Below are 14,910 nucleotides of genomic sequence, written 5' to 3' on the forward strand. Positions count from 1 at the left end.
TTAGCTTGGCTACTGCGAAGAGTTGGTCTCTTGCTGTGGGGTTTACTGTGGGATTTGCTGCCTGAGCAGATAAAACCTTTACCCTAATACAAACCCTAACCCAACCCAAACGTGTTGAAAGAGCCACCTGTTAATTTTATCCAAATCTTGCATACCGAGAAGCTCTGTACTTTCCATCAGAAAGGCTATTGTTAGCTTGGCAACCTCCAAGACAGTCTCTGTTGCTATGGTATTATTTGTGGGATTAATTCTTAGCAGGAGCCAAGCTAACCACGGCAATGGTATTTCTGGTGGAAGATGGTGTTTCGGAGCTTGTGGTTCGGATATAATTAGCGGCTGGCTCTTTCTACATCTTTTTGTAAGGGTTAGGTTTAGTATAAGGGTTTTATCTGCTTGGGCAGACCGTCTCTGTTGCTGTTGTATTTCTGCGGGATTGTCCGCCTGAACAGATAAAACCCTTACAACTAAGCGAAACATGTAGAAAGAGGCGTCCATTAATTTTATCCAAAACTTTTACTCTGAGAAGTTTGGTACTTTCCATCAGAAATGCCATTGCCGTGGTTAGCTTGGCTACCACGAAGAGTTGGTCTCTGTTGCTATTGTAATATCTGCGGGATTGTCCGCCTAAACGGATAAAATCCTTAGTATAAATGAAACATTTAGAAAGAGCCGTCCATTAAGGTTATCCAAAACTTTCACTCCGAGAAGCTTGGTAATTTCCATCAGTAATGCCATTGCCGTAGTTAGCTTGGCTACTACGAAGAGTTAGTCTCTGTGCGATTGTCTGCCTGAGCTGATAAAACCCTTACTCTAAGTGAAACATGTAGAAACAGCCTCCGTGAAATTTTTTTCCGAAACTGTCACTCAGAAAGTCGGTACTTGAGAAGAGCAGTGCCATTGCTGTGTTTACCTTGGCTATGACGAAGTTAGTCTCTGTTGCTGTGGGATTGTCTGCCTGAGCAGGTAAAACACTTACGCTAACCAAATCGGAACATTGTAGAAAGAGCATACGTCAATAAGATCCAAAACTGTCACTCCGAGAAGCTGGGTACTTTCCATCAGAAATGCCATTGCCGTGGTGAGCTTTGCTACTGCGAAGGGTTAGTCTCTGTTGCTGTGAGATAGTTTTCCTGAGCAGATAAAACCCTTAACCAAACCCTACCTCAACCAAAACATGAAGAAAGTCAGTTAGTTTGATCCAAAATTTCGAGTATGAGAAAGTCGGTACTTTATTTCAGAATTTTCATTGCTGTTTAGCTTGGCTACCGTGAAGTGTTAGTCTCTGTTGCTGTGCTATTTTGTGTGGGATTGTCTGCCTGAGCAGGCAAAATACGTACACTAAACCAACCGAAACGTGTAGAAAGAGCCATCCGTTTATTTACCCAAAACTATCGTTGCGACAAGCTCGCTGCTCTCCATCAGAAATGCCATTGCCGTGGTTGGCTTGGCTTGGCTACCACCAAGACTGTCTGTTGCTGTGGTATTTCTTTGGGATTATCTGGCTGAGCAGATAAAACCCTTACGTGAAAGAGTCGTCTGTTAATTTCATCCGGAACTATCACTCCGAGAAGCTCGGTACTTTCCATCAGAAACGACTTTGATGTGGTTAGTTTGGCTACTATGAAGAGTTGGTCTCTGTTACTGTGGTGTTTTCTTTGGGATTGTGTGGCTGAGCAGATAAAACCCTTATCCTAACCCAAATCCTACCTCAAGCGAAACCTGTAGAAAGCGCTGTCCGTTAATTTTATGCAAAGCTTTTACTCTGAGAAGCTCTCTACTTTCCATCAGAAATACCATTGCCGTGGTTAGCTTGGCTACTGCGACGACTTGGCCTCTATTGCTTTGGTATTGTCTGTAGGATTGTCTGCCAGAGCAGATAAAACTCTTACCCCAACCGTAACCAAAAGATATAGAGCCATCCATTGAGTTTATCAAAACCTAATACTAATTTCGGGGATAATTTCTTTAGTTTTTATCTTGAGAAATGTTTTTCTAAAGTGCGAGTCCCGCCACTCACCAAGATGAGCCTGGGGTGCTTCCCCCTGACCGCGAAGCAGGTACAGAGAAGTGGTTTAATCACTCACTCTGCTTTTGGTGACCGTTCAGTGTTGCTTTTATGGAGTTAACAAGAGGAAGGAGCATGTTCTGTGTGGTTAAAAAGGAGGGGCAAAAATGTAGAAATTCATCAATTTTATTTAAACCTACTCCTAAAACTTAGTCCAAACCCTAAAAACATGATGATTGTAGAAGTGCAATTCAATAAAAGAAACCCACTTGTATTGCTGCAAACCCCACCAACAACGTTTCAAGTTTAAAACGGGATAAACTAATCAAGAGGGAAGACAATGGGGGATCAAGTGTAAAGAATAAACAACCTCCAAACAGATCCTATACCCAATCCATCAAACTCTCTGCAAATTCGTAACCCTAAACCTGGGGGTATCTGTAAGCCAGTATTTGGGCATTGTTGAGGCGCCTTGTTGACATGTGTTGGCTCTGGCATTCAATTCTAACCCTTACCTTTCACTCGGAGAAGCCTAGTATTTCCCGTCAAAAATGCCATTGCCATGGTTGGCTTGGCTAACATGAAGAGTTAATCTCTGTTGCTGTTGGATTTTCTGCCTGAGCAGGTAAAAACTTTACCTTAACACAAACCCTATCCTTACGTGTTGAAAGAGCCGTATGTTGATTTTTATCCAAACCTTTCACACCGAGAAGCTCTGTACTTTCCATCAGAAATGCCATTGCAATTGTTAGCTTGGCAACCGCCAAGACAGTCTCTGTTGCTATGGTATTCTTTGTGGGATTAATTCTTAGCAGAAGTCAAGCTAACCACGGCAATGGTATTTAACGGAAAATACTGTCACGGAGCTTAAGGTTTGGATATAATTAACGGATGGCTCTTTCTACATCTTTCTGTAAGGGTTGGGATAGGTTTAGTATAAGAGTTTTATCTGCTCAGGCAGACGGTGTCTGTTACTGTGGTATTCTCTGTGGAACTACTTTTGAGTAGGAAAAACCCTCACTGTAACCCTACGCCAACCCTGGCCAAAAGATGTAGAAAGAGACATCCATTAATTTTATCCAAAACGTTCATTTCGAGAAGCTCGGTACTTTGCATCAGAAATGCCATTTCCATCAAATTATGCAAACCTAATCCTAACCAAAAGATTCAGAAGACTATACTTCCAGCGGTCATTTCTGTCGTTCTTGGCCTGAAAAATGTTTCTAAGTGTGAGTCCGCCACCCACGATGATGAGCTGCGGTGCTTCTTCCTGAGCATGAAGCAGGTACAGAGAAGTGATTTGATTACAAGCTCTGTGCTTTTGAGGCAAAGAGCGTGCTCTGAGTGGTAAAAGAAAAAAATTGAGAAAGCCATCAATTAGTTTTATTTTAAACCTAACCCTAAAAACGTGAAACTGCAATAGCAGTGAACTTCAATTGAAAAAAAAAATCACTTATGCTCCAAACCCCAACAACTTTTCAAGTTTAAAACAGGATAAACGGTGAATAATCTCAAGCTGTGTGCTTTTGAGGCAAGATGCATCCTCTGATTGGTAAAATGTAGAAATCTATCAATTTTATTGAAACATAACTAAAAACAAACTGCCATAGCAAAGAACTTCAATTTTAAAAAAAAATCATTTATAATGCTCCAAACCTCACCAGCAATTTTTCAAGTTTAACACGGGATAAACTAATCAAAATACAGGACAGTGGCAGATCAGTTGTAAAGAACAAAAAACATCCAAATTGAACCCTTCAATCTCTCCATAACTCTCATATTGGGGTATCGCTAAGCCAGCGCTTGGGCACCGTCTGTCTGAGCAGAAAAACTTGACCCTAAACTCAAACACTACATCAACCGAAACATGTAGCAAGGACCATCCGTTGATTTTATCCAAAACTTTCACTACGAGAAGCTTGGTTCTTTCCTTCAGGAATGCAATTGGCGTGGTTAGCTTGGCTACTGCGAAGAGTTAGTCTCTGTTGCTGTGAGATTGTTTGCCTGAGTAGATAAAACCCTTACCCAATCCCAAACCTTACCTCAACCAAAACATGAAGAAAGTCATCAGTTAATTTGATCCAAAATTGACTACGAGAAAGTCGGTACTTTATTTCAAAATTGTCATTTCTGTGTTTAGCTTGGCTACCACGCAGTGGTAGTCTCTGTCGCTGTGGGATTGTCTGCCTGAGTAGGTAAAACACTTACCCTAACCCAACCGAAACATGTAGAAAGAACCATCTGTTTATTTTACCCAAAACTATCGCTGCGACAAGCTCGCTGCTCTCCATCAGAAATGCCGTGGTTGGCTTGACTACCACCAAGACTGTCTGGTACTGGGGTATTTCTATGGGATTATCCGGCTGAGCAGATAAAACACTCTCTTAAGTGAAACATGTAGAAAGAGTCATCTGTTAATTTCATCCGGAACTATCACTCCGAGAAGCTCAGTACTTTCCATCAGAAATGCCTTTGCTGTGGTTAGTTTGGCTACTATGAAGAGTTAGACTCTGTTGCTGTGGTATTCTCTGTTTGATTGTCTACCTGAGCTGATAAAACCCTAACCCAACCAAAACACGTAGGAAGAGACGTCCGTTAATTTTATGCAAAACATTCTCTCCAAGAAGCTCGGTTCTTTGCTTCAGAAATTCCATTGCCATGTTTAGCTTGGCTACTACGAAGAGTTGGTCTCTGTTGCTGTGCGATTGTTTGTCTGAGCTGATAAAACCTTTTCTCTTAGCGAAAATGTAGAAAGAGCTGTCCAGTAATTTTATCCAAAACTTTCACTTCGAGAAGCTTGGTACTTTCTTTCAGAAATGACTTTGCCATAGATAGCTTGGCTACTGCTAAGAATTATTCTTAGTTGTTGTGGTATTTTTTTTTGTGGGATTGTATGACTGAGCTGATAAAACCCTTACACTAAGCAAAATATGTAGAAAGAGCCGTTCAGCAATGCGACTACCTAACCCTATCACTCCATGTTCTGTTGCTGTGGTATTGTCTGTTGGATTGTTTGTCTGAGCAGATAAAAATCTTAGCCTAACAAATCCCTAACCGAAAATGTAGAAAGAGCCCTACATTAATTTTATCAAAAACTTTCACTCCAAGTAGCTCGGTTCTTTCTTTCAGAAATGACTTTGCCATAGATAGCCTGGATACTGCTAAAAATTATTCTGTTGTATTTTTTTTGTGGGATTGTCTGACTGAGCTGATAAAACCCTTACACTAAAGCAAAATATGTAGAAAGAGCCGTTCAGCGATGTTATCAACAAACTTTCACTCCGAGAAGCTTGGTACTTTTCATCAGAAATGCCATTGCCGTAGTTAGCTTGGCTACTGCGAAGAGTTAGTCTCTGTTGCTGTGGTAGTCTCTGTGCGATTGTCTGCCTGAGCTGATAAAACCCTTACCCTAAGTGAGACATGTAGAAACAGCCTCCGTCAATTTTATTTCCCGAAAGTATCACTCAGAAGCTCGGTACTTGAGAAGAGCAGTGCCATTGCTGTGGTTAGCTGGTCTATGACGAAGTAAATCTCCGTTGCTGTGGGATTGTCTGCCTGAGCAGGTAAATCCCTTGCGCTAACCAAACCGAAACATTGTAGAAAGTGCATACGTTAATAAGATCGAAAAACTGCCAGTCTGAGAAGCTTGGCATTGACATGGTGAGCTTTGCTACTGCGAAGAGTTAGCCTCTGTTGCTGTGAGATTGTCTGCCTGAGCAGATAAAACCCTTAACCAATCCCAAACCCTACCTCAACCAAAACATGAAAGTCATCAGTTAATTTGATTCAAAATTTTGACTGAGAAACTCGGTACTTTATTTCAAAATTGTCATTGCTGTGTTTACTTTGGCTACCGCGAAGTGTTAGTCTCTGTTGCTGTGCCATTCTGTGTAGGATTGCCTGCCTAGGCAGGTAAAACACTTACCCTAACCCAACCGGAATATGTATAAAGAGCCATCCATTTATTTTACACAAAACTATTGCTGCCAGAAGCTCGCTACTCTCCATCAGAATTGCCATTGTTAGCTTGGCTACCACCAAGACTTAGTCTCTGTTGCTGTGGTGTTTCTATGGGATTATCTGGCTGAGCAGATAAAACCCTTACTCTTAAGAGAAACATAGAGTCGTCTGTTAATTTAATCCAAAACTATCAGTCTGAGGAGCTCGGTACTTTCCATCAGAAATGAATTTGCTCTGGTTAGTTTAGCTACTATGAAGAGTTGGTCTCTGTTGCCGTGGGATTATCTGCTAGAGCAGATTAAACCCTTACTGAAACTCTACTCTAACCAAAAGATGTGGAAAGACCCAACCCTTAATTTTATCCAAAATTTTTATTTGGAGAAGCTCTGTACATTCCATCTGAAATGCCATTACCATAGTTAGCTTGTCTATCGAAGTTATTCTCTGTTGCAGTGGTATTCTCTGTAGGATTTTCTGCCTTAGCAGGTAAAACCCTAACCCTATCCCAACCGAAACATCTAGAAAGAGCAATCCGTTAATTTTATCTGAAACTATCACTCCATGTTCAGAAATGCTACTGCGAAGAGGTAGTCGCTGTTCATGTGATAGTTTGCCTGAGCAGACAAAACTCTTAGCCTACCTCATCCCTTACTGAAAGATGTAGAATGAGCCATCTGTTAATTTTATCCAAACCTTTCAGTTGGAAAAGCTCAGTACTGTCCATCAGAAATTGCTTTGCCATGGATATTTTGGCTACTGCTAAGAGTTGTTCTCTGTTGTTGTGGTATTTTGTTGTGATATGGTGTGACTGAGTAGATAAGCCCTAACCCAAACCCTACCTCAAGCGAAACATGTAGAAAGCGCTGCCCGTTAATTTTATGCAAACCTTTTACTTTGAAAAGCTGGGTTCTTTCCTTCAGAAATGCAATTGCCGTGGTTAGCTTGGCTACTGCGAAGAGTTTGTCTCTATTGCTGTAGTGTTCTTTGTAGGATTGTCTGCCAGAGCAGATAAAACCCTTGTCCCAACCCTAACTGAAAGATATGGAGCCATCCGTTATGTTTAGCCAAACCTAATCCTAACTTTGGGGATAAGTTCATTAGTTATCTCGTAATGTTTTTGTAAAGTGTGAGTCCCCCCACCCACGATGATGAGCTGGGGTGCTTCTTCCTGAGCACGAAGCAGGTATGGAGAAGTGGTTTAATCCCAAACTCTGCTTTCGGTGACCGTCCAGTGTTCCTTTTATGGGAGCATCAAGGGAAGGAGCATGTTTTGAGTGGTAAAAAGGTGCAGAAATTCATCAATTTTATCTAAACCTAACCCTAAACCATAGTCTTAACTCTTAAAACATTATATTGCAATTGCAGAAAAGTTCAATTAAAAAAATCCAAACAAACACTTGTTCCAAACCCCACTAACAACTTTTCAAGTTTAAAACAGGATAACATAATCAAGATATAAGACAATGGGAGATTAGTTGTAAAGAATAAACATCCAAATTGCCCCTAGACTTAACCAATCAAACTCTAACCCTAATCCTAGGGGTATTTCTAAGCTAGCACTTGGGCATTGGCGTTGGTGCTCAGTTGACGTGTGTTGGCTCTGGCATTCAACCCTAACCATAAAGTTAACCTAGTGCTTTTCATCTGAAATGCTGTTGCCGTGGTTAGCTTGGCTACGGCGAAGAGTTGGTCTTTTACTGTGGGATTTTCTGCCTGAGCAGGTAAAGCTTTTATCCTAACACAAACCCTACCCCAAACCAAATGTTTTGAAAGAGCCGTCTGTTAATTTTATCTAAACCTTGCACACCGGGAAGCTTTGTACTTTCCATCAGAAATGCCATTGCCATGGTTAGCTTGGCAACCTGCCAAGACAGTCTCTGTTGCTTTGGTATTATTTGTGGGATTAATTCTTAGCAGGAGCCAAGCTAACCATGGAAATGGTATTTCTGATGGAAAATTAGTGTTTCGGAGCTTCCGGTTTGGATATAATTAGCGGTTGGCTCTTTTTACATTTTTTTTTGTTGTAAAGATTGGGATAGGTTTAGTGTAAGGGTTTTGACGGCTCAGGCAGATGGTCTCTGTTGCTGTGGTATTCTCTGTGAGACTACTTTTGAGCAGGAAAAACCGTCACCATAACCCTAAGCCAACCTTGAATGAAAGATGTATAGAGATACTTCCGTTAATTTTATCCAAAACCTTCATACCGAGAAGCTCGGTACTTTGCATCAGAAATGCTATTGCCGTAGTTGGCTTGGCTACCATCAAGAGTTGGTCTCTGTTGCTGTGGTGTTCTCTGTGCGATTGACTGCCTGAGCTGATACAACGCAAAATTAAACATGTACAAAGAGCCGTCCATTAATTTTATCCAAAACTTTCACTCCGAGAAGCTTGGTACTTTCAAATAGTAATACCATTGCCGTAGTTAGCTTGGCTACTACAAAGAGTTAGACTCTGTTGCTGTGATGTTCTGTGTGATTGTCTGCCTGAACAGATAAAACCCTTACTATAAGTGAAATATGTAGAATAGCCGTCCATTAATTTTATCCAAAACGTTCACTGCAAGAAACTTCTACTTCCCATCAGGAATGCCATTACCGTAGTTAGCTTGGCTACTACGAATAGTTGGTCTCTGTTGCTGTGGTATTTTCTGTGCAATTGTCTGCCTGATAAAACCCTTACACTAAGCGAAATATGTAGAAAGAGCTGTCCAGTAATTTTATCCAAAACTTTTACTCCGAGAAGCTTGGTACATTCCATCAGGAATGCCATTGCCGTAGTTAGCTTGGCTACCACGAAGAGTTAGTCTCTGTTGCTGTTGTATTTTTGCGGGATTGTCCGACTGAACAGATAAAACCCTTACCATAAGTGAAACATGTCGACAGTGCCGTCCATTAGTGCTATCCAAAACTTTTACTCCGAGAAGCTTGGTACTTTCCATCAGAAATGCCATTGCCGTGGTTAGCTTGGCTATTGCAAAGAGTTAGACTGTTGCTGTGGTATTATCTGTGCGATTGTATGCCTGAGCTGATAAAACCCTTACAACTAAGACAAACATGTAGAAAGAGCCGTCCATTAATTTTAGCTAAAACTTACTCCGGGAGGTTTGGTACTTTACATCAGAAATGCCAATGGCATGGTTAGGTTTGGCTACTGCTAAGAATTATTCTCTTTTGTTGTGGGATTGTCTGGCTGAGTAGATAAAACCCTTACCCTACCTCAAGCGAAGCATGTAGATAGCGGTGTCCGTTAATTTTACGCATAAATTTTACTCTGAGAAGCTGTGTACTTTCCATCAGAAATACTATTACCGTGGTTAGCGTGGCTACCGCGACGAGTTGGTCTCTATTGCTGTGGTATTCTCTGTAGAATTGTCTGCCAGAGCAGATAAAACCCTTAGCCCAACCATAACTGAAAGATATCGAGCCATCAGTTGAGTTTATCCAAACCTAATCCTAATTTCGGGAATAATTTCTTTAGTTCTTATATTGAGATGTTTTTCTCAAGTGTGAGTCCCTTCACCCACGATGATGAGCATGGGGTGCTTCTCCCTGAGCGCGAAGCAGGTACAGAGAAGTGGTTTAATCACTCGCTATGTGCTTTTGGTGACCGTTCGGTGTTGCTTTTATGGGGTTATCAAGTGAAGGACCATGTTCTGAGTGGTAAAAAGGAGGTGAAAAATGTAGAAATTCATCAATTTTATCCAAACCTATCCCTAAACCTTAGTCCTAACCCTAAAAACATTAAATTACAATTGCAGAAGTGCAATTCAATAAAAAAAAACCCACTTTGTATTGCTCAAAACACCACCAAGTTTAAAACGGGATAAACTAATCAAGAGAGAAGACCATGGGAGATCAATTGTAAAGAATAAACAACCTCCAAATTGACCCTATACCTAACCCATCAAACTCTTTCCAAATTCCTAACCCTAAACCTGGGGGTATCTGTTATCCAGTATATGGGCATTTGGCTCTGGCATTCAACCATAACCCTTATCTTTCACTAGGAGAAGCTTCCCATCAAAAATGCCATTGCCATGGCTGGCGTGGCTAACATGAAGAATTAGTCTATGTTGCTGTGGGATTTTCTGCCTGAGCAGGTAAAACCTTTACCCCAACACAAACCCTATCTTCACACTGAGAAACTCTGTACTTTCCATCAGAAATGCCATTGCAATGGTTAGCTTGGCAACCGCCAAGACGGTCTCTGTTGCTATGGCGTTCTTTGTGGGATTAATTCTTAGCAGGAGTCAAGCTAACCACGGCAATGGTATTTCTGGTGGAAAATACTGACTGTCTCGGAGCCTTAGGTTTGGATATAATTAACGAATTGCTCTTTCTACATCTTTATGTACGGGTTGTGATAGGTTTAGTATGAGTTTTATCTGCTCAGGCAGACAGTCTCTGTTGCTGTGGTAATCTCAGTGGGACTACATTTGAGTAGGAAAAACCCTCACCGTAACCCTAATCCTACGCTAACCCTTGCCGAAAGATGTAGAAAGAGACCTCCGTTAATTTCATCCAAAACTTTCATTTCAAGAAGCTCGGTACTTTCCATCAGAAATGCCATTTCCATCGAAATCTTGCCTACTGCTATATTAGTCTCTGTGGTATTGTTTGTGGTATTAAGCCTTGGCGGTAGCCAAGCTAACCACGGCAATGGCATTTCTGATGTAAAGTACCTAGCTCCTCCGAGTGAAAGTTTGGGATAAACTTAACGGATGGCTCTTTCTACATCTTTCTGTTAAGGTTTTATCTGGTAAGGAAGACCATCCCAAAGAGAATACCTCAGCAACAGAGACTGTCAGCCTATGCAGATAAAATCCTTATACTAAATTTATCCCACGCCTCACTTTCCATCTGAAATGCCATTACTGTGGTTAGGTTGGCAACTGCCAAGACGGTCTCTGTTGCTATGGTATTCTCTGTGGGATTGTGTGCCTCAGCAGATAAAAACCGAATCCCAGCCTTAACTGAAAGACCCGTCTGTCAAGTTTATGCAAACTTAATCCTACCAAAAGATTCAGAAGACGATACTTTGAGCGATAATTTCTGTCGTTCTTGTAAAATGTTTCAAAAGTGTGAGTTCTGCCACCCACGATGATGATCTGCCGCGCTTCTTCCTGAGCATGAAGCAGGTACAGAGAAGTGGTTTAATCACAAGCGGTGTGCTTTTGAGGCAAGAAGCGTGCTTTGATCGGTAAACTGGAGAAAACTATCATTTTATTTAAACCTAACCCTAAAAACAAACTGCCATAGCAATAAGCTTCAACTAAAAAAAAAAATGGTAACACTTTAGTATGGGGAACATATTCTAAGTAACAAAAACTTAATTTATAGTAATTTAACACTATTAATACTTGTAGTTTTGTTATGTAAGAACAGACCATATTCATTAAGTGTTAGTAAGGGAGAATAACTCTTCTTGTGGTACTACCACCTTATAAAGTCCATACTAAGCAAAGCATATTGAGATGGTACTACTAATCAGCAATAATTCTGAGGTTACAGAGGGAAAACTCATAGTTAATGGTTTACTGGTTGTATAATAAGGCATTAATGAGTATGTAATAATGACCAATTAAGAGCCAATATGTTGCTAATTTGCATGCAAATAAGCACCTAATTAATGGTGACTACGTTCCCCATACTAAAGTGTTACCAAATTTTTTTTATAATGCTCCAAACCTCACCAACAATTTTTCAAGTTTAACACGGGATAAATTAATCAAGATGCAAGACAGTGGGAGATGAGTTGTAAAGAAGAAAAAACATTCAAATTGAACCCATCCTTAACCCATCAATCTCTCCATAATCCTAATATTGGGGGTATCTCCAAGCCAGCACTCGGGCACTGTCCGCTCAGCACATAAAACTTTACCCTAACCCAAACTCTACCTCAACCGAAACATGTAGAAAGAACCATCCGTTGATTTGATCCAAAACCTTTACTACGAGACGCTCAGTACTCTTAATCAGAAATGAGAAGGTTGTGGTTAGTTTGGTGACCGTGCAGTTATTCTCTGTGCGATTGTTTGCCTGAGCAGATTAAACCCTTTCACTAACCCAGCCCTAACCGAAATACGTAGAAAGACACACCTGTTAATTTGATCAAAACTTTTCACTCGGAGAAACTCGGTTCTTTCCTTCAGAAATGCTATTGCTGTGGTTAGCTTGGCTACCACAAAAAGTCAGTCTCTGTTGTTGTGGTATTGCTGCGGGGTTGTCTGCCTGAGCAGATAAAACCCATTATTCTTAAGTGAAACATGTAGAACGAGCCGTCCGTTAATTTTATCCGAAACTGTTCCTCCGAGAAGCTCGGTACTTTCCATCTGAAATGCCATTTACGTGGTTAGCTTGTCTGGCGAAGTTGTTCTCTGTTGCAGTGGTATTCTCTGTAGGATTTTTGGCCTGAGCAGATAAAACCCATTACTCTTAAGTGAAACCTGTAGCAAGAGTTGTCCGTTAATTTTAACCGAAACTATCACTCCGAGAAGCTTGGTACTTTTCATCAGAAATGCCATTGCCGTGGTTAGCTTGGCTACCACCAAGAGTTGGTGTCTGTTGATGTATTTTCTGTGGGATCGATTTGCCTGAGCTGATAAAACCCTTGCCGTAACCCTATCTCAAACCTAACCAAAAGATGTAGAAAGAGCCAACCCTTAATTTTATCCAAAAGTTTTACTCCGAGAAGCGCTGTACTTTTCCTCTGAAATGCCACTGCCATGGTTGGCTTATGTATGCGAAGGTATTCTCTCTTGCAGTGGTATTCTCGGTAGGATTTTCTGCCTGAACAGGTAAAATCCGTACCATACCCCAACCCAAACATGTACAAAGAGCATATGTTAATTTTATCCGAAACTATCACTCTGAGAAGCTCGGTACCTTCCATCAGAAATGCCATTGCTGTGGTTAGCTTTGCTACCATGAAGAGTTAGTCTCTCTTGCTGTGGGATTTTCTGCCTGAGTAAGTAAAACCCTCACCCTAACCAAACTGAAATGCGTAGAGAGAGCATACGTTAATGTTATCAGAAACTATCACTCCTAGAAGCTTGGCACTTTCCATCAGAAATGACATTGCTGTGCAGAGCCTGGCTACTGCGAAGTTGGTCTCTGTGGTGTTCTGTGCGATTGTCTGCCTGAGCTGATAAACCCCTACCCTAAGCAAAACATGTCGAAAGAGCCATCCGTTAATTTTATTCTCTTTTCACTCCGTGAAGCTCAGTACTTTCTGTCAGAAATGCCATTGTTGTGGCTGGTTTGGCTTTCGCAAAGAGTTAATCTCTGTTGCTGTGGTATTCTCTGTGGGATGGTCTGCCTGAACCGATAACACTTACCCTAACCCAACCGAAACGTGTAGAAAGAGCCATCTGTTAATTTTATCCAAAACTATCACTCCATGAAGCTCAGTACTTTCTGTCAGAAATGCCATTGTTGTGGTTGGTTTGGCTTTCGCAAAGAGTTGATCTCTGTTGCTGTGGTATTCTCTGTGGGATGGTCTGCCTCAACCGATAAAACACTTACCCTAACCCAAACGAAACGTGTAGAAAGAGCCATCTGTTTTATCCAAAACTATCACTCCATGAAGCTCTGTACTTTCCATCAGAAATGTCTTTGCCATGGTTAGTTTGGCAACTGTGAAGAGGTATTGTCTGCCTGAGCAGATAAAACTCTTAGCCTAACTCATCCCTAACCGAAAGATGTAGAAAGAGCCATCTTTTTTTTTCTTTTTTTATGATTAATAGTTTTTGTTTTTTTTCACAATAATAAAACATATAAACAAGTATTTCAGTTAGAAATAACATGGACATTAAATCAGAATGCGATCGAAACGAAACAAGCGCAACCAGACCGAAAATAAAAGATAGGAGAGACATCCTGAAATAATGAAAAAAGAAAAAAGAGGAAAAGACAAACAAAAGAAGAAAAAACATGACTGTGAGCCATCTTTTAATTTTATCCAAACGTTTCACCCAGAAAAGGTCAGTACTTTCCCTCAGAAATGACTTTGTCATGGATAGCTTGGCTACTGTCAAGGGTTATTCTCTGTTGTGGTATTTTTTGTGGGATTGTCTGACTGAGCAGATAATCCCTAACCCAAACCCTACCTCAAGTGAAACGTGTAGAAAGCGCTGTCAATTTTATGCAAAACTTTTACTCTGAAAAGCTCGGTTCTTTGCTTCAGAAATGCCATTGCCGTGGATAGCTTGGCTACCGCGACGAGTTAGTCTATATTGCTGTGGCTCTGTAGGGTTGTCTGCCAGAGCAGATAGAACCCTTATCCCAATGCTAACTGAAAGATATATAGCCACCCGTTACGTTTATCCACACCTCATCCTAATTTCGGGGATAATTTCTTTAGTTATCATATTGAGAAATGTTTTTCTAAAGTGTGAGTCCCGCCACCCACAATGATGAGCTGGGGTGCTTCTTCCTGAGTGCAAAGCAGGTACAGAGAAGTGGTTTAATCACAAGCTCTGTGCTTTTGGTGACCATTCAGTGTTCCTTTTATGGGAGCATCAAGGGAAGGAGCATGTTCTGAGTGGTAAAAAGGGAAAAAAAAGGCAGGAATTCATCAATTTTATCCAAATCTAAAAACATTAAATTGCAGAAAAGTACAATTAAACAAAACAAAAAACAAAAAAAAAGAAACACACCCACTCATTAATTTGGTATATAAAATTTGTTGCTATATAAAAATCCCAAAATCCAACCCAACAGGCTTGAAAACATAGGCATTGACACCAAGATCAATTAGGCCAAAAAAAAAAAACGACACTATATATATTTTAAAAAAGCCATTTTTGGAGGCTAATTTGACAGCCATCTTGAAAAATGGCCTCCATCTTGGATTTTCAAGTGGCCAATCGGACAGATTTGATCGGAAGCCTGTGGAGAAGAAATGCACCAAATTTCATGCTTGTATCATAATTTGCACAATTCCAC

At 40.8% G+C, this 14,910-nt stretch overlaps 4 non-coding genes and 2 pseudogenes across 4 annotated transcripts; all 6 read left to right on the forward strand.

Moving 5' to 3' along the window:
- Positions 1 to 1,935: 1,935 nt before the first annotated feature.
- On the forward strand, positions 1,936 to 2,154 carry LOC130124597 (small nucleolar RNA U3). Its single transcript, XR_008811379.1, has one exon. It is a non-coding gene; the product is annotated as a small nucleolar RNA U3 (small nucleolar RNA).
- Positions 2,155 to 3,176: 1,022 nt separating this feature from the next.
- Positions 3,177 to 3,354, forward strand: LOC130124598 (small nucleolar RNA U3; annotated as a pseudogene).
- Positions 3,355 to 7,036: 3,682 nt separating this feature from the next.
- LOC130124590 (small nucleolar RNA U3) lies at positions 7,037 to 7,244 on the forward strand. Its single transcript, XR_008811374.1, has one exon. It is a non-coding gene; the product is annotated as a small nucleolar RNA U3 (small nucleolar RNA).
- Positions 7,245 to 9,413: 2,169 nt separating this feature from the next.
- LOC130124592 (small nucleolar RNA U3) lies at positions 9,414 to 9,626 on the forward strand. The gene has a single exon (XR_008811375.1). It is a non-coding gene; the product is annotated as a small nucleolar RNA U3 (small nucleolar RNA).
- A 1,365-nt stretch (positions 9,627 to 10,991) lies between these two features.
- On the forward strand, positions 10,992 to 11,166 carry LOC130124604 (small nucleolar RNA U3; annotated as a pseudogene).
- A 3,130-nt stretch (positions 11,167 to 14,296) lies between these two features.
- Positions 14,297 to 14,511, forward strand: LOC130124589 (small nucleolar RNA U3). The gene has a single exon (XR_008811373.1). It is a non-coding gene; the product is annotated as a small nucleolar RNA U3 (small nucleolar RNA).
- Positions 14,512 to 14,910: the final 399 nt, after the last annotated feature.

This window comes from Lampris incognitus, chromosome 14 (genome assembly GCF_029633865.1).
Source record: "Lampris incognitus isolate fLamInc1 chromosome 14, fLamInc1.hap2, whole genome shotgun sequence".
Taxonomy (NCBI): Eukaryota; Metazoa; Chordata; class Actinopteri; order Lampriformes; family Lampridae; genus Lampris; species Lampris incognitus.